Source organism: Rissa tridactyla, chromosome 2 (genome assembly GCF_028500815.1).
Source record: "Rissa tridactyla isolate bRisTri1 chromosome 2, bRisTri1.patW.cur.20221130, whole genome shotgun sequence".
In the NCBI taxonomy this organism is placed as follows: Eukaryota; Metazoa; Chordata; class Aves; order Charadriiformes; family Laridae; genus Rissa; species Rissa tridactyla.
In genome coordinates, this window is record NC_071467.1 from 21,176,462 (window position 1) to 21,196,277 (window position 19,816).

Sequence of the window (19,816 nt, forward strand, 5' to 3'; positions counted from 1 at the left end):
ATGAATTCCATCTTGTATATGGAATATTCGATGACTTTTACATTTTGTATGTGAATATTTTAAGTCCAGATATAAACTGTGAGGAAGGCTGTACGACTTCTCTGCTAACTTGTTCACATGAGGAAACACAGTAGTTTGTTTCTCCTTTTATTTTCAGTTGCATTTTTTCTGTTAAACAGTGAATTTAAGCCTCGATAGCTCATCGGGAATTGAAACTCTTCCAATGTGACATTATCTTTACATTTAATCCAGGAATTTTCTGACTGCTTAAATTTAGTGCCATTACAGTTCTTAGCTCTAAATCATACTCTCAAGTAATCATTGTTTGCAACCATCAAATAATCATATCAATTCAAGTATCCTTTCTCCAGCTGAAAATTTTTGTGCTTATAAGTTCAACATGAGAAAAGAAAATCAAAACTTAGAAGACGAAGTGAGTCCAGCATGACTTCTCCTCCACTAACCCAGCAGGCCAAAGAGAACTGTAAGAAAACAAATGCAAGACAGCATAACATTTGATATAATGATATCAATCTTGTCTTTTTTCTCTTCCTGTTTGAAAAGTTATGCAAATTTTCTTTTCAAATCTATCACTATGATCATTTCAAGTGAACAGTAATCTGATAGTCTGTTTTATAGTCTCTTTGGAATAGTCTTAGAAGTCTAGGCTCTCTTTTTTTGTTAAATCAAAAGTGGCTATTATTAAACTCTGAAAGAGAGTTTAAAAGTCAGTAATTTTTATGAAAGAAATCAAGAAGACTGGGACAATCCCACTCAGTCTCATGGTATCACTGATCTATTCAGACACGTAAAAGCAACACACTAAAAAGAACTGGCAAGTTTAAGAACAAATAGATGATGGAGATGGATATGCAGTAGGCAGTAATAAAGCACCACTTCAGCACTGAAAACAGGAACTCATGTTAGGGCAAAACAAAAATAATAATAAAAAAAAACCCAAACCATTCTATTAGACGAAGTAGTTCTATACTGAAATAAAAAGGTATGCCCTCTTCATGACCCAAGAGAAACTAGAACCAAAACAGAGGCAATAATAGCAATACATGTCTTCATTTTGTGAGTAAATTTTCGTTCATAAACACTACACACAGAAATATGAATTATTATGTTTTGACTGTGGTCCATTATTATGACAGACGAAATGCCAGCCGATGTGACTCATTAGACCTTCATCTAATAAGCTTTTCCTTCACTGCAGAAATGGGAACTGGATGGAGTGGTGGGCTTTAGCTGTGCTGTCTGCACTCTCCCCTTCGCTTGGCCATGACCTTAGAAGTAACCTTGGCAGATGACAATGCCTTTAGAATGATTCTTCACTTTATGCTTACTTTTTTCTAGCATGAGTTGTGTGTCCAGATTTAGCCCCATCACACAGATGTAATTACAACACCACAAAAAGCAGTGTAGAAATGCAGGGTGTGAATGGGGGTCCTATTATTGACAAGCTGCCAGCCCCAATGAGAAGAACCCAGGAGGAGAGCCTCCTCCAGACTGTAGTTGTCCAGAAGTTTCATTCCCTGAGCTATGAGGATTTTTCTGATATTCCTTAGAAAAAACATCACCCTGTCTTAACGAAATCCTGAGTGTTTCATTACCACCGACTAAATGCAAAGGCCTTTTTGAACTCCCTGGACCTTTTGCCTCTGTGGCATCCGCTCCACAGGTTAATTACTTTTTGTGTTAAAAAAATACATATATCTCTGGTAGGCATAAAACCTACCATCACCTTTTAAATTCTTTTAAATAAATATTTTGCCTTATAATACAAAAAGTAGTATGAGCATCTTTTCTAATGCCATCCATTGTTTTCCGTACCTTGTCCTTCTGCTGATCTTCCATTTCCTAGTGATTCAAACAAACTTATCATTGTCTATATTTCCCACCGACCTCTTCCACATTGTGAATATCAAGAACCAGCACAACTTTACCTCCCCTGTACAGACACAGGCCAGCTATCTCAAATTGGCATTGAAAATCAGGCCCTGGCAAAAAAATACTCATTAACCAGATGCGCATTTTTATATATTCACAGAACTAATCAGACAAATAGGTCTGATCGACATGATTAGACAGATACACTGTTTTGAAAACCCAAACGCTATATAAGGAGCATAGAATCGTAGAATGATTTGGGTTGGAAGGGATCTTCAAGATCACCTAGTTCCAACCCCCTGCCATGGGCAGGGACACCTTCCACTAGACCAGGCTGCTCAAAGCCCCATCCAGCCTGGCCTTGAACACTTCCAGGGATGGGGCATCCACAACTTTCCTGGGCAACCTGTTCCAGTGTCTCACCAGCCTCACAGTAAAGAATTTGTTCCTAATAGCTAATCTAAATCTACCCTCTTTCAGTTTAAAAACATTACCCCTCATCCATTCGCTTCACTCCCTGACAAAGAGTCCCTCCCCATCTTTTCTGTAGGCCGCCTTGTAGTACTGGAAGGCTGCTATAAGGTTTTCCTGGAGCCTTCTCTTCTCCAGCCTGAACAACCCCGACTCTCTGACCCTGTCTTCATAGGAGAGGTGCTCCAGCCCTCTGATCATCTCCATGGCCCTCCTCTGGACCCTGTCCTTTTTGTGTTGGGGGCTCCAGAGCTGGACGCAGTATTCCAGGAGGGGTCTCACATCCAAATTAAAGAATTATTGTGAAGGTAATACTGTACACAGACACCGTGTAAATAGGCACATGTTCCCATATCACATGACAGACAATATCACTGATATTATTCTACGTAATTACATTTCAGCATAGGAAATTAAATCTTCACTAAGAAATGACCTATATTAGAATTCTATCTTCTGTTCTTAACACTACTGATTGAAATTATGTGGTGTCTAGGAATAGGGAAAACATGCTTCTAATGAAATAACTGGTTATTTTTGGCATATTATCAAATCACCTCATTCACACTGGATTTTTATTCCATTCCACCTAAAATACCACTTACTTGCAACCATAAAACAGTGTAAAGTTGACACTAATACGAAAATAGCTACATATAGGAGACAAATTTAAAAATGGGAGAAACCTAACAGGAAGATTAATCTCATGGTCATAGAAAAAACAGATACAGTTTTGAGAATATACATTTAAAGTTTCACTTTAGGAAAGAACATTCTCATGGAATCAAGAACAAGCAGCATCTAGCTACTATGTACAGCATGAAGAAACATTTAGCAGGATGATTTCTTAAGTGTCATCCCAGATACAGGCTTTGAAATTCTAACCCTTGGAAGCACTGAATCCACTTCTTATTGCCTATAACAAAACAAAGTGCAAATGTCAATCAAGAGACTTCCTTATAAGGCTAATTACAAAAACATTTTCTTCAGAATCAGCAGTATCGCCCTGAGCTGGGCTACGTTCCCACTGAAGAAAACTGATGCTCAGGTGCATTTATTGGCTGGAAACAACAAACATGGTACACACAGGAACTGAAATGTTTTCTTTCAATTAGTCTATCCTCTTCTTCATGGTGTTGTAAACATAGCAATGTTAGGCGTAAAATTGTCTAATAAAAAATTATTAGAAAAATAAAGCCCAAGAGAATCACCTACCAAGAGCATTATTCTGGCTCCACAACAGTCACACTACAGGAGTCCTGTTACGGGTTTTGTTTGTGTTCCTCTATCAACAGGGTTTGTATTGCACTGATATCACGTGATACCAAGGTATCAACGATACTTCTAGTACAGCCTTTACTGGAGAGATACTAAGGGTGGTTTTAGAAGTGCCTAAATGGAGAAGTTCCTTTCAAATAAGAGATCAATCAAATCTCATTAGAACTGGTAAAGCTTTATAAATTAATAAGTTAATCAATAGAGAAAATCCTTTGATGTTCAAGAGGTAAGAGCTCCTGGGCTGCAAGGAATATAGACTCACAGAACCACAGGCTGGTTTGAAGGGACCTTAAAAGATCATCTAGTCCAACTCCCCTGCCGTGGGCTGAGACACCTTCCACTAGACCAGGTTGCTCAAAGCCCTGTACAACCCAACCTTGAACACTTCCACTGATGGAGTATCAACAACTTCTTTGGGCAACCTGGTCCAGTGTCTCACCACCCTCATCATAAAAAATTTCTTCCCATACCCAATCTAAATTCTTTCAGTTTAAAACCATTGTCCCTTGTCCTGTCACTACACGTCTTGTTAAAAAGTCTCTCTCCATCTTTCTTATAAGCCCCCGTTACATACTGAAAAGTGGCTATAAGTTCTCCCCGGAGCCTTCTCTTCTCCAGGCTGAACAATCCCAACTCTCTCAGCCTGTCCTCATAGGGAGGGTGTTTCATCCCTCTGATCATTTTTGTGGCCCTTCTCTGGACCTGCTCCAACAGGTCTGTGTCTTTCCTGTGCTGGGGACCCCAGAACTGAATGTGGTACCATGTGCCTGAAAAAAAAACGGAGAATTAGCTACTGGAACTTTCAAGGTCCAACTAGTCCATACTTCCCTATGGTATGCTAACTGCTGCCTCCTTTCCTAACTGAAGAAAATTAAAATCTTACTTTTCCCTCTTTGTAAAAAAAAAATGCATCATTTCTGTGAAGGAAGAGAGGAATGAGGAGCGACAGCTGCAATGCATACAATATAAATTTTTTAACTATCATATTTTGAATCTTACCTTAAAAAGAATGAAAAACACAAAATGATTTAAGATAGCATTTGTGACCTTAAAAAAAAAAAGCAAAAACAATACTAGGAGAGGCCATCTGCATATGTTTGGGGCCCTAAGTATTGACTTGGAGCACAATATGCACTAGTGAAGTCAGTGCAGCCTTCCCTCTCTGCTCTTCTTCCTTCTCTGATCACCTTTTCCTTCACTCTGGACTCCACTATTCTGTTTTCCTTTTCCTGTTATTGCTTCAATATGATTTTCTACACTTAAATACTTCAGAAGAAACTAAAACTCATTACTATGACGTAGGACACCTGGAATTTTTTCCCCATATTTAAAATATTTCATTTCTGTTGTGCTACCTCTTTCCTTAATATATAAACCTGAATCTGTTCATTTTCCTAGAGCCACCAAAGTGCTTATACTTTGTATAATGTAACTTCATTTTTTCTGAGCTCTGTCCCTTGTTTTCATTCACCCTCTCACACTCCTCCCACTCCTTTTACTTCTCTTTTGTTTGCCTCCTTCTTTATTCATTCAGTCCTTTTCTCACTTATTTACCATAATTTGCACAGAAAAAAAGGAGAGTACATATAACCAACTAGATGTTTTCAGAAAGGAGTTATAAGAGACAATGTCATGAGCCCCATGCCAGCAAGCTGTGCCATCCACGTTACAGAAAACATCTGTCATTATTTTCATCTCATAGATCATGTTCTTTAAAAGCAACAGTCTCTGGACAAGCACAGTGAGAGACGGAAATCTGAGCCAGAGAACTAGATTCTAGTGCGTTTACTAAGTACCAAATTTAAAGGTGGGTATTAAATGGCTCTTTCTCCTCTGTCTGCCAAACATTTAAAAAATTTTATTGGGTAAAACTATCTGGCCTGAAGACCACTTTAGCTGTCAACATGTCATAAATCCAGATTAAAAACCACAGAATGCAGCCCTACCTACATTTAATGAAAAAATAGGACACTATTTTACTCTTGAATGCACCGACACAGTTTCTGTTGAAGCTAATGGACTAATCACAGTGGTAACTGCTGCTCTTCATAATTACTAGCTGCGGTCGCTGGGGACTTTAGACAAGACTCTACATTTGTGCAACATCCCATATATCTCCTAATAAGTGCCATACTTACCGGCACCTTCAGGGATTGTCCATGGCCTGGGCAGGACCACGGAGCTTTGGGCAGATCATTTACCTCCCCTGTATTTTGACACCTACCTGCAAAACAGAGCAGGTTACTCTGTGGGAAGCCAAGAATAAAGTACATTAAAAGCTTTGAGAAATCACTATTTAATGGTAACTGAATCCGCATCTGTACCTATTCTACCTATGATTTTCAGTTTCTGAATCCTACAGCTCATCTTTCTGAAGCTGAGTGTCATCTTCACTGCTTTACATCCAAAACATATTCATAGAGGACACCTCCCACCTCTTTGCTTTCCTATTTACTGAAGAAAATATTTCACTACTATTATGTGTAGAAAGAAGGAGCGGGGGTGTTGCCTTTTTTTTAAATGGCATTACAAATACAACTCTACGTTTCAGCAGGAAAGAAAACACCAGCGCTGCACTGCACAAATATTAGCATACATGTCATTTAGAAGAGAAGATCCCAAATATTTGACAGTAGGAATGAGATTTTTATTAAGGAACCATCTAGGTAATGCAACTTTTTATTTTTTATATTTCCCCATTGGACTGCTTCCACCAAAATGTAATGTTTTAAAACCAAAAAGGGCTCAGCTCCTTCTCTCCCTCAGAAGACACCTGTAGAGATCCCACCGGCGAGAGAACAGCAGTGGCTGAAACCAAGTGATAACAGACCTGGTTCTGATCTCGCTTCGGCTGAGATTAAGGCCTTGTAGCACCACCAGGTTCAATGAGTTACACCTCACGTACAATGATGTGAAGCTTCAGAGATCTCTCACTAGGAAGGAACAGGTATTACTGCAAACACACGCAAAAAATTGCTGGAGATTCATGAGGCTGTAATCTTGCTGTAAGTCACATGCCATCTTGGCGATTCCAGGCTGGCCGCCTCCAGCTAACGTTACAAGCAGCAACGACCATCTGAGAAATCCTTAATCAAAACACTCACTGAAATTATGTTATATCCACTAGGATGGATATAACATAATAGGCCAAATTTTTTTCCTTATGAAACACATCGGAAAGACGATGTCAAAAGGATAATTTACTTAAGCAGGTAAGTAGCAATATCTGCAGTGATTTACTGCAATAGTAGAACAACACGCACATTTGAGAGAAGAGTATCTTCTCATCTAGGTTACAATGCTCTTTAAAATAGATCCGAACAGCATTCACTTCCTTTTGGTTGCAGTGAATAGTTTGAAGGTTGAAATTACATTCTCTGTCGATCACTGGAAGACAGGCATAGGGACAGACTATTGAAAAATTTCACAGTGTCCTTTTGGCTGCCTTCCAGTCCCATCTCCAAGTGACTGCTATTCTATTTAATGTAACTGGAGTCTACCCTTAGGACTAATATCTTTTTTCCTGACAGTTTTTTGTTCTTTTTCAAGGCAGGGAAAGAGCCGCAGACCAACAAAGACTGCCTCTCCCCAAGCCTCCACCAAAGGGCTCAGAAATGAAACAAAGAACATGGCCAAAATGCTGCTGCTTGACCATCTTGCAAACAAGTTCCTCTACAGTTTCACTGAAAACACAGAGGATATAAAGCTGAGGTTAGGATAATTCCAGAAACAGAAATGTTTTTCAATCAAAAAGATTTTAAAACAGAAATGCGTTTTGAGGAAAATTTGTTCCATAGTTGCCATACATGGTGACCTGTCAAAATAAGATACTGTATTGCTGAAAGATTTAAGTTATAGCCGATTCTTGTAGATAACAACATGGGTATTTTTAATACAGAACACAGGCTAAACTGGCTGTCTGGCTGCATGTAAGAGCTTCATACTTTCAATCGGGGATTCCAGAACAAAACACAACCTGTCTGAAGAGTCTTCAAAACCTCCACACATAGAAGGTTAAATAAATTCTCTAAGTGGATAGTCCTGGGTTAATTGCTAATGTAATTATGCACTGTTTGTACTGACCAGGTATCAGAGATACAGCAGTGCACAGGTTCAAAAGCATGGCTTAAAAAAGCAAACTCACAATAACATCAATCTGTGTCTAACCTACAGTGCCTTTCGGGCGTACGCTACACATACAAGGGCAAGTTCTGCTATGTGATTGTTTTTCATGGCTACTGGCTTCAAAATTAGACGAGCCTCTAACTGACCAATTTCTGTTGGTTGAGCTACAAGCTCTCCTGGCTGTCAGGTTTTGCCAATTACCAATGCTCCTCGCGGACTTCCGTACCGCTCTGCACTGCAGATGTTTGTGCAGCACAGAGGCTCTGATGCACACAACAAATTGGCACCTTCTGCTTGTTATATCTGCAAGAAGCAAAACACTAAGGAGTTTAGCAGGCATTTACGCTCCCCAAAATAGCCAGGGCTGATTCACATTTACCCTGACTCACATAAGTTATCACAATCACATTACTTAGAGAAGAAACATCAGTTAAGAGGAATTTGTGTCAGGACTGCAAGCAAAGAACTATTCCATTACGGCATGCCTGTGCTGGGAAGTTGTTAACATCTTCAGCAATTTCCTTAGGAAATGTCAACAGCAACACCACAAAAAGCAAACACATTAGTTTGTCTAAATATTAAGAAGAGCCTGAAACAGTTTCTAAAATGTCAACAAGAAAACCACACTCAAAATCAGCATGATTTCTTTCTGTTGAAAACATAAATAGTCCTTATGTTAGTTTGGAGAGCAAAGGATGGGGAGTCAGCATGGATCTCAGAGAGAAGCAGATTCTCTCTTCACAGTATGCAAGGAACACATTAATCATGCAAACAGGAAGTCTTTTGAGGAAAAGGATAATAGATACTATCTCTCTTTAGGATAAGAGAAGCAAATGTGAAAAGGTTTTGCTTTTAGAAAGCTTAGTCTAAGGGGACGGATAATATTTGCCAGTTACTGGGTTACTGTTTTCTATACACAGTGAAGTGCTAGGTATCTTGCACTTTATATTGCTTATTTATTTTATATAATGCATAACACAGTCACAAGACTCTAGTATTGACAACTGCCCTAGTGAACCCCACTTTCCAAACATGCAACTCTCTTGAGAAACCTTCCACACTTTATAATATGCTAATCATTATCAGATATTTTAGTATTTTATTATATAATATATATCATTATTATTTATCATTATTGCCATTGTTTGATAATTAGCAGTGCTGCACTTGTTGCGCTCTTTTTTATTGCAAATAAGCCCATATAAAATTATAGAAAATCAGCTGGAAGTTCGTTACCTCTGTCCTCTGCACCTTAGAAGCAACATTCACTTGTGCATCAGAGAATAAACGGCAACAGGCTCCATCCTTCCCATCTGGAGAGGAGAGAAAGCCCGGAATGTGCAAAAGGAGGTACCAAGCACGACTCATATCCAGTAACAACACGTCTGGGATTTACCGCTTTCCTAGAATTTCGCTAAGTAGGAAGTGGATGTATTGCATGGAAATAGAAACCAAGCCACCACCAGTTTACTGTCCTTTCTTCAAAGCTTGTTTATTACCCTGCAAAAATCTGGAAGAGCCAACCACCTGCAACAGTCTAGATAATCCCGTACAGTTCTCCCTCCTCCAGCCAGCAGGAGGCAAGCCCTTCTTGAGCCCCCCCTTCACCAAGTCTCTTTCCATTACACCCAGCTCTCCACCGCCAGGTCTAACAGCCAAACCCTGGTTAGCCCTGTTTAAGCAAAAACATTTGTACCACGTCTCAGCCTTCCTGGAAAGAGCCAAGAGAGGAAGGACACAGGGCCTCTGGCACAGGTTAAGCGATAAACTACTTTTATCCCTGTCTCTTCCACTTGAGAGTCTGTGAAACAGAACATCATCTGATATTTTTAACATCAATTAATTACCATGAGGCTGCAACACTTAGCTCCTTCAGGTTCAATAGTTTGTTTGTTATTGCCTTTATAAATACAGACAGAACTTAGCAGAGTAAAATGTGCAGTTGTGCTTCAAATATTTTCAGAATTTGTCATCTAAAAGTTAAAATAAATTCACTGTTAATAATGAAATATATTCTGTCATTACGAATTTCCATGCTTACCACATCTCCAATTATTTACAGTTTCTCTATTTTATTTTTTTTTCTTTTCCAAACAAGCACAAGGATATGTTTCATTGCTAGAACACTTGAGCTGGAAGCTGAAAGCCAGGTTAGACACTTACGCATCAATTAGTAATTAGGATTTTGCAAGTCAGGTTCTACCTTAGTGTCAGCTATCACGTTACCGTTTGCTGCAGCCATGTCACATCCACACCCCCATCCACACCCCGTATTTATAGTCATAAATGTAACTACTTCTATCCGTGGGAGGTGCAAGGTTACTGCACAGGAAGGGGACAGGTTGGGAACAGGTCTGAGCTCGGCCCTTCTTTGGAAATTGTTCTAATGAAAGTGATTTCTAATGAAATCCACTCACTATCCTCACAGCTCTTACTGCCTTACCCTAAACAGGAACAAAAACTCATGACTCTTGTGAACAGCAGGCATGACCATTAAAATGAAGGCAGTTCTATCTTTTTGTTTTGAAGCTCTCCCCAATTTACACTTTGGAATTAAAAGTATGAAGAAAAAAAAGTCATTGCAGCTCAACAGGCAGCAATCACAGAGCAAAGAGCTCTCCAGTCGGTGCTCAAGTTCACAACAAAATAGTGATTTGGGAGAAAAAAAATTTGATACTCAGCATCAGTTTCAGGGGCCAGAAGGAATTCTCCCTCCCCTGCCACGCACACGGATGTTGTACCTCTTCTGGATCCTGCTGATAACATACGCTCCTGAGGCATTTTCTCTTGTCATCACACGCAGTGCAGCCATCCTATGCCAGACTTCTCTAGTATTCCCCATTTCCTATAAACGCCACAGGGTTCCACACGTTTAATCTGCTTTATATCTTCCAGTGTAGTTTACTAATTTGGGGAATTTACAGGAATGCACTTAATTCAAAGGAGGTTTATAAGCATTCTTACTTATAAGGTGTTTTGAGGATGAGTTACTTCTTAGAGAAGACCCATGTGAATAGAGTAAGACAAAGGTGTTTTTCTTTCCAGCTGCCCCCTCTCAAATCTCTAATTCCCACTAGAACAGCTGGAATATACCCATTAGCATTACTATTCAAGACCATTCCCACCTGTGACCATGACCAGACTCGAAGTTCATGTGCAAAGACGGCTGGCAGCTGAGATGACATGGATATGATGCACTGCAGTCTTGTTTGTAGCTTGCAATCTGCTTCTCTTACTGATGTGGATAGATTTTTAATATAAAGGAGTGAGTCTGGTCCCTAAAGATTACATGGAGCAGGACAAGACCTTGCCAGGTTCCTGACAACATTTTGAGTCTACGCATTGCTTTCTATTACTGTTTGTGCAACCAAAAAGGTCTGACAACAGGACTAGTGATACCTGTAAAGTTGAACACATTTGCATTTACAAAACTAAGGGCAAAATGTGAAGTTATAAAAATACTGAAAAGGCATCATATTTTTAAAGCAAGTCTCCGTTTAACCACGTTTAACCTCGTTATCATCCATATAACATACTCCTTTTTCGCTTTGGAAGGAGACACGTTAGTCCCACAGGATTCAGCCATTCTTTTTGAATTAGTATTTCTTTCAGGGTCCACAGGGACCGCTCTGAAACATAAGGAGGAAAACAACCCTCCTATGCAGAGAAAGAACAGCACAAATGCACAAAAGATGCACTCACTTTGTGAATGGCTTTGATTAAAGCAAGGCAGAAACCCAGAATGGCCAAGGAGGGGCTATCAAGTGACAGAGGAGGCATAGAAAAGGTGGGAGAGAGGCCTTTGATATCAAGGAGATGTTGTGATGCCTTTTATCTCCAGTGCTGGAGTGCTGGACCCAGAGCATTTAAATAGATCTGACTGCTACTGTAGACTGATGTCAGTGTAAATCACTACAGCACAGTAAGCTTTACCACGACATCTACAAAAACAATTTCAAGTTCAGCATTAAAACTGCACAGCAACCACTAAATTCAGACCCCTACAGCTTCACTGGTTTCTGACAGGGCTGTATGGAGGTAGGCTTAGGTAATGAGTACATATTACTTTCTCTTCCCAGCTGTGCTGGGTGAGAAGGTTACAACCCCAAGACCCACCAGCTCATCTGACCATTCTGCACATCATTTCAGCTGTAAACAGTCTTGGGTTAAATCTCTTTCTCCAGAAAGTGTTTAGGGAGTGACAACCAGAAGCTGGAGCACAATCAGAAAAAACTGCATACCCGCATCCAAGTGTGGAGTCTGGCCACTCTTCTGCATTTGGAAACCCCCTTGTTGCTACCTGCTATTTCTGAATTTTGCTCAAAATAGATCCAGAATTTACAAACATTGTTTCCCTTTCTAATTGTAAAGAGTTTTATGAAGCATCATATAACATCCACAAAATCACAAACCTCATCAACTGACACTACAGGTAGGTATAATAGCTGTAAACTTGCAAAGGAAAAAATACAAATAAAAGAAAAATCCTGGTATTTTATTGAGTTCTATTTGAGGAAAGACATTTTTCCCCAAAAATGTTTCCTGTTACTCTGATTAAATCCATTTGTTTGCTATAACGTGAACAGCACTTGAAGCTCCATTGATCAGCGTGATCATTGCCGACATTTTCACATTAGCTTATATGGGTTTAGCATTATTCTTAACTTGATTCTTCAAATGTGCCTTCAGAGGACAAGTCATTACTAAGGATTTTATTATGCACAGCCACATTAAAATTATTTTTCAGTATTTTCCATTAGCTCATTGAACCTTCTAGAACAATGTTGGCTGTCATCAAGTATTCTGAACGCTAAACTCAAGACTTTGCATGCTTTTTGTTACACACACAAATAAAGCAAAATGGAATCAGGTTGTCTCCAATTTGCTAAGAATACGAGTCTATTATTGAAATTTTAGGTTGGGCACCAGCATCCAGACGTACGAGGGAATATCAGCAAGAATACCCAACAAGACAGAGTTTCCCCTTCACGTGCCATCATCAGAACACGTCCTCAGGAACCAGCAGAGCTAACCCTTCCGATGGGTAATGCCAATGCACCCCACATCCCAGGGACTTTCTCTTCAGTGGCTGAGGAACACATTTGCTGGAGCCCGTCAACCTCCTGCAACAGAACAACCTCCAACCTCAAGTCCAATGAGTCTGGCTGTGTGATGGACAGGCAGTTAGTTAAGTCTGTGTCCAAGCAGTCAGGGAATACATACATCTTTATAAATATGCAATTTTTGTTGAGGTTTCCGGTTCACTTACTAGACCTCAATTCAGTCAGTATGGCAACCGCTATATGAAATTGAGTCATGGGTCAGCAATCGCCCTTTGCATACAAAGTACCACTACATTTTGACCAGCAAGTTAGCCATATGAGCAGATTTTTGGCCAACAGCCTGAGAGCTAACTACTGAAGTGCTGGGCAAAAAAATTCCCACTGGTAAAGGAGACACTGATGCTGTCCAGGAGTAGGCTTGGGCTGATTCTTCACTGAGGTCACTGTATTTTGGTACATGCTTAGTTCTGCAAGAGCCTTCCTCGTGTGATCCATGAGGCCTGAAGCCAATGGGTAATGTTACCTTCATGACTTAGACTTGATCTAAATTGAGACCTATTTAGTTAATTTTCCCAACCATTCAAGATGTATTTCATCAGCTTTACATCATCACTGTGTCTTGAAGTAGTGAACATAAGGTTTTGGAGCTGCTGGCTGAAGGCCCAAACAGCTATGTCCTGATAGGAGAAAGAGTGTAGGCTGCAACCCCAGCTCATCTGGAGTTGCTACTCTACGAGTAGCCTTTGATGGCCATACCTCTGCCATCTGCATTTCTGCTTATTGGACTCTGCTCATCTTCCTACAGGGGGTAAAAAGACTTACCAAAACAGCAATAATTCTGTTTCTGTCAACTGCACCAGTTATGGTTCAAAAAAAAAAACCAACCCAAAACAACAAAAAAACCAACCCAAAACAACAAAAAAACCAAAACCACCACCACATTGGCTAGGACTCCAATTTGGGCAAAATTACTGACCCATATAAACAAGTTTTGTGACCTTTGGTACCAAGTCCCTGTTTCCACAGCATTTAAATATATTACTAACGCTAAACATGGGAAAATTGCACCTCTGCCCATCAAAGAACCCCTCCCAGTACATCAGCCAGGCCTGCTCTTTCTCCAAGACTGGAATGCTGAAATGCATTACAGCATACCTTCTGTCTCTGATCATAACAAAAAGTATACAATTTCCAGTATGTTATAAAAATATTGGTTACATAGGCTAGTCTTTACACACAGGACTCAGACAAGGCTTCTTGTTGCTGTAGAATGAGTACAAGGCTAAAAATGCAAAGGTTTAGGACGTATTTACTGTATATCCAAGATATAATATTAATACTCTCAATTCATTAGAATGTTGTTACCTAAAATTGTTCAAAATGGGCTAGATGAGGTGACAGTGAGGTGGATCGAGAGCTGGCTGAGTGACAGAACCCAGAGGGTTGTGATCAGCGGCACAGAGTCCAGTTGGAGGCCTGTAACCAGTGGTGTCCCTCAGGGGTCAATACTTGGTCCAATTTTGTTCAATATATTCATTAATGACCTAGATGAGGGGACAGAGTGTATCCTCAGCAAGTTTGCTGATGATACCAAGCTGGGAGGGGTGGCCGACACTCCAGAGGGCCGTGCTGCCATCCAGCGTGACCTAGACAGGCTGGAGAGCTGGGCAGAGAAGAACCTAATGAGGTTCAACAAAAGCAAGTGTAGGGTCCTGCACCTGGGAAGGAAGAATGACAAACACCAGTATAGGTTAGGGGCGGACATGCTGGGAAGCAGCTCTGAGGAGAAGGACCTGGGGGTCCTAGTAGACAGCAAATTATCCATGAGCCAACATTGTGCCCTTGTCGCCAAGAAGGCCAATGGCATCCTGGGCTGCATAGGGAAGACTGTGGCCAGTAGGTCGAGGGAGGCCATTCTCCCCCTCTACTCTGCACTGGTGAGGCCACAACTGGAGTACTGTGTCCAGTTCTGGGCTCCCCAGTTCAAGAGAGACAGGGAACTACTGGAGCGAGTCCAGCGAAGGGCAACCAAGATGATTATGGGACTGGAGCACCTCCCTTATGAGGAAAGCCTGAGAGAGCTGGGACTCTTTAGCCTGGAGAAGAGAAGGTTGAGGGGGGACCTTATTAATGTTTACAAGTATCTAAAGGGTGGGTTTAAGGAGGACGGAGCCAGGCTCTTTTCAATGGTTCCCAGCGACAGGACAAGGGGCAATGGGCACAAGCTAGAACATAGGAAGTTCCGTTCAAATACACGGAAAAACTTCTTTACAGTGAGGGTGACAGAGCACTGGAACAGGCTGCCCAGGGAGGTTGTGGAGTCCCCTTCTCTGGAGATTTTCAAGACCCGCCCGGATGCAGCCCTGAGGGATGTGCTTTAGGCAATCCTGCTTTAGCAGGGGAGTTGGACTAGATGATCTCTAGAGGTCCCTTCCAACTCTGAAGATTCTGTGATTCTGTGATTCCGTGAAAATTATGTCACATAATTGTACAATCACAGAACAATTTAGGTTTGAGGGGATCTTTGCCATTTACCTGCTCTAACGCCTTGCTCCAAGCAGGGACAACTTTGAAGACGGATCTAACTCTGAAGTCAGAACACGACAGGGCCTTGTCCAGTCAATTCTTGTGCATCTCCAAGGAAGGACACGGCCAGCAGGTCAAGACAAGTCACTGTTTCCCTCTACTCAGTGCCAGTGAGACTGCATCAGAGTACTGGGTCCAGGACTTTGGGCTTCCCAGTGCAAGAAAGACGTTGACAAACTGGAGCCAGAAGAAGAACTGGTTTCTCCAAACAGTACCAACTGTTCTGCTTCAATACCAGTACCAAATAAAATCAATATCAATTTCTGACCAATCTAGTAGAGACTGTACCCTTCTTTGCCATTGGAAAATATTGTTCCATAAGGTTCTGGGGAATAATTTTGGGGCATTTTGGGGGAAACATTTTGGGGCCAGAGGTATACTTGCCATTTCTGATAGCCAGTTTCTGGTTGTCCCATTCCAAAATTTGATTTTTCTACTAAATCTACATTCCAAACATTGGATTTTAAAGCTATGCTCCCAAACAAGCATACCTCATGCCTTCCATATTGACTTTTACTACCAAATCCCGACCAAACGTGTATGTTTACAGCTTCCTGCATGCAGCCTTCAAGTACATTAATTCCTTGTATAAAAATGCAGCACGGGGACATACAATTTCTTTCAGTGTCACAGTCCCATTTCAAATGTCACAGAGAACTCTCACCATGAATAACTTGTACCTGCCTCAAGGGGATTTTCATAGACACTACAGGCAACAAATCAGCCTTAATCAATGCCCTTGTGCAACATACCGCATTTTTATCCATTTATGTACACCTTCAGACTTCTGCTACATGGCAGACCGAAGTTATGCGCAATAGCCCCTGCTTCTTTCTCAACATACTAACACTCAGTACTCACAGAAGGAAACGTCTGCCAATTAACATCAGTTACTACAGTCACATTAGAATCAACACAATATACAGTTAGTCTGGAATATTTTTTTAACATCCTCTGTCTGAGAAAAATAGTACACGATAACAACGCTAAAAATAGCTACAAATACACAAATTATACAGTAGTCCCTGGGTCAGGATGGCCGAGCGGTCTAAGGCGCTGCGTTCAGGTCGCAGTCTCCCCTGGAGGCGTGGGTTCGAATCCCACTTCTGACACCTTTCTTTTGGGGCTACAGCTGCCTGACAGCTGCTCCACACTGCTGTTTCTTCCTTGGCGATCCATTCGGGGGACGCTTACGGTCAATAGATTTAGCAGCGATCTGCACTGCAGCACTTCAATACACCAGTAGCAAGTTTGATCAGGATACCAAACTAACCGCTGCGCTTGGCTCTCTTGAGGGACAGGAGGCCCTCCAGACGCATCTAGGACCACTGGGCTATGATTAAGGGCATGAAACTGAACAACAACAAACGCTGCATTCTTCACCTGGCACAGACTAACGCCACGCACAACTATACACTGGGAGAGGAGCGGCTGCAGAGCAGCCCTACAGAAAGGGATCTGGGGCTGCTGGTCAACAGCAGCTCAGCAGGAGTCAGCAGCGAGCCCTGGCAGCCGAGAGGGTGAACCCCATCCTGGGGTGCATCACACACCTGTAACCAGCCGGTCAGGAGAGGTGGTTATCCCACTGTATTCAGTGTTGGTGTGGGCTCACCCTGGGCACTGTGTGCACTTCTGGGCCCCACAATTGAAGAAGGGTGTTGAGGTACTCGACGCGTCCAGCGGAGGGCAACAAAGCTGGTGAAAGGGGCTGGCAGGAATGTCCCATGAGGAGCGGGTAGGGACTTTGGGCTTGTGTAGTTTGGAGAAAAGGAGGCTGAGGCCTGACCTCATTGCTCTCTACCTGAGGAGAGGCAGTGGAGAAGGAGGTGCTGATCTGGGATCCAGTGATGGGATGTGTGGTGTGGGAATGCTTTAAAGCTGCACCAGGGGAGGTTTAGACTGGGCATTAGGAAGCATTTCTTTACCTAGAGGGTGGTCAAACTCTGGCGCAGGCTTCCTAGAGAAGCGGTCAATGCCCCAAGCCTGTCAGTGTTTAGGAGGTATTTGGACAATGTCCTTAATAACATGCTTTAACTTGGTCAGCCCTGAATTGGTCCAGTAGTTGGACTAGATGATTGTTGTAGGTCCCTTACAACTGAAATATTCTATTGTATTCTATTAAAAAATCGTGTCTTAAATTTAAGCGGGAGATGTAACTGTCTCAGCCTAAGGAAGGGTGCAGTTCAGAATCCAACCCCCAAAATCTGGTGGGGTTTCTGCCTCCTCCCCACCACCACGCCTGCGCTAGCCCTGTGTCTTCCCTGCACTAGCCCTGATGCTGGATGTCAAGCTATACACCTCACTGACACAGCAAGAAACATTAATCCCCCGACCTGGTCTTCTGCTTCTTTAGGGAGTGGGACCCACCTGCCAGGCAATCGCACGGAAAGCTGTGGCACTTGCATAAGTGGCAAGAGGAGGGGAGTGAGCAGAGCAGAGCATGAGAGGGAGAAGCCTGAACCTCGCTCCCTCCTCCTTTTGCCAAAGGTGAGCTGTTATTTGGCTCCAGACATTTCCTAAAACTACAACTACAGCTTCCGTCTCAATACTAGCTTTTTTTTAAATCTTTTAACTTGCTCTCCCAAATACTTTGGATATTGCATTATATTCTTGTTCTTAAAAACCTCTCAAAAGTACATACGAACCAGTAAATGAACTAAATTTTCATGCTACATATTTAAAGTTAAGTACACATTAAGTAACATTCTGGAATACAAAGTTTTTCTGAAAAACAAGGTCACAAACATCAGTCACAAGAACACTCTTCCCATGAATGAAGTGGAAGACTGGGACTTTTAGCGCCATAGGCTGTAAATGTTAAATATCCAGTACTGCAGATGCTCATCTGACATGCAGTAGTCACCTCTGAACACACATAGCACTGGATCACTATAAATTTGTAACTAAAAAAGATGAATTATTCCAGAGTAAGAAATAGGGTGAGGGAGTGTTTTAATTATCTGATATTGATACAGACTTTGACAAAGGTACTAATGCTTTCCATCTGCAAATGCAACCAAACATTCCTTCAGTAGAGTTATTTTCCTACCCAAAATGCCCACCTATCATACCTTGTGTACAGAAGATGTGTATCTGTTTTTCTCCAGAACCTTAACCCATGGGGTGGTGTTAACCCGTCCATTCTTACTAGGCAAGCAGCACTACAGTCCCTATATATACAGGGATGTTTCACGGAACATCCTCGCAGAAAGCGATGTTAAGATCACCATCTCCTAAACTGTTAGTGCTAAATCAGTATTTAATTCCATGTTCCAGACAGCAATTCTACCAATATTAGAATTCTGAAAGCAGCACGTTTGCCTGCTATGAATGCACTGCAAGTCCGGCGTGCTTGGGTCTGCCAGACGCACAACAAAATCAATAGGCAGCTGCCTAAAGCAGTAACCCACAACTGTAAGTTGCAGGGTGCAGGGCTGGCTGGTCTTCCTGTGGGATCCATTTTGGATGAAACCTGAAATCAGCATCCTGGTTGTTTACAGTCGTTCAAGTCCCAGCAACACAATTTACAATAGTAGTATATTATCTACCTTATACAGGCATCAATCCAAGTATTATTAGAAGTTATTTGATCTAAACTGATGGTGTAGATTCCTCCTAATGTTTGAGGAAAAAATATAACTGAGATAGAGATGTATAGAGATATATATATATATAAACCAGGAAATAATTTTGTCACAAGCAAAACAGCAACTTTGAAGTCTAGAACCTCCTTAGCTTCATTTCAATTTCAAGCTTTATTCAATAATGTGAATATTGAGATCACATAAATCACAACAGATGTACCTGCAGTATTTAAGATTATTTAAGCATCCTAGAAAACTACTAGTGAGAAGGCATTCACTAAATAGATTATACGTTCAAACACCTATTCAGAACTGCAGCATTTTTCTGCAGTCCCTTCCTGACCCTACTTTAATCCCCATTAAGAGGCTTGCATGGGGCAAGGAACTGCACAGGGCTCGGGCCACCATTCAGGACAAGGAAAACCCTAACTCCAATGGGAGTTCACAAGTTACTTCAGTGGGTGTAACCAGATGCTAGGAACTGTAATACCTGGGTACAAGAAAAAAGGTAAAAACTAACTTAAAATCTATCAGTAGCTTGATTAATAACAGTAAGATGACATTTTAAAATGCGGTAAGAAAAAAATCATTAGAAAATTGGTATTGATCTATTAGAAGTCAAGACTTTTAATAGTTACAGGGGACAGGAAAAAGGGTACAGTAATTTAAATATTTCTAGTCTGCTTAAAACATATTTGTGCTGGAAAATCTATTTGTCTGTATGTAGTGTCTGTACTTCTGTTCCATCAACAACTGATCAATGTGTTAAACCTGCTAAATCCTAGCTAATTTAAGCAGTCTGATAGTTTAAATTTA

At 41.3% G+C, this 19,816-nt stretch overlaps 1 protein-coding gene and 1 non-coding gene across 2 annotated transcripts in view; one reads left to right on the forward strand and one right to left on the reverse strand.

The window, feature by feature from the left end:
• OXR1 (oxidation resistance 1) overlaps positions 1-19,816 on the reverse strand; it is a 372,567-nt gene that overhangs the window by 298,211 nt on the left and 54,540 nt on the right. The window lies entirely within an intron of this gene.
• On the forward strand, positions 16,446-16,528 carry TRNAL-CAG (transfer RNA leucine (anticodon CAG)). The gene has a single exon. It is a non-coding gene; the product is annotated as a tRNA-Leu (tRNA).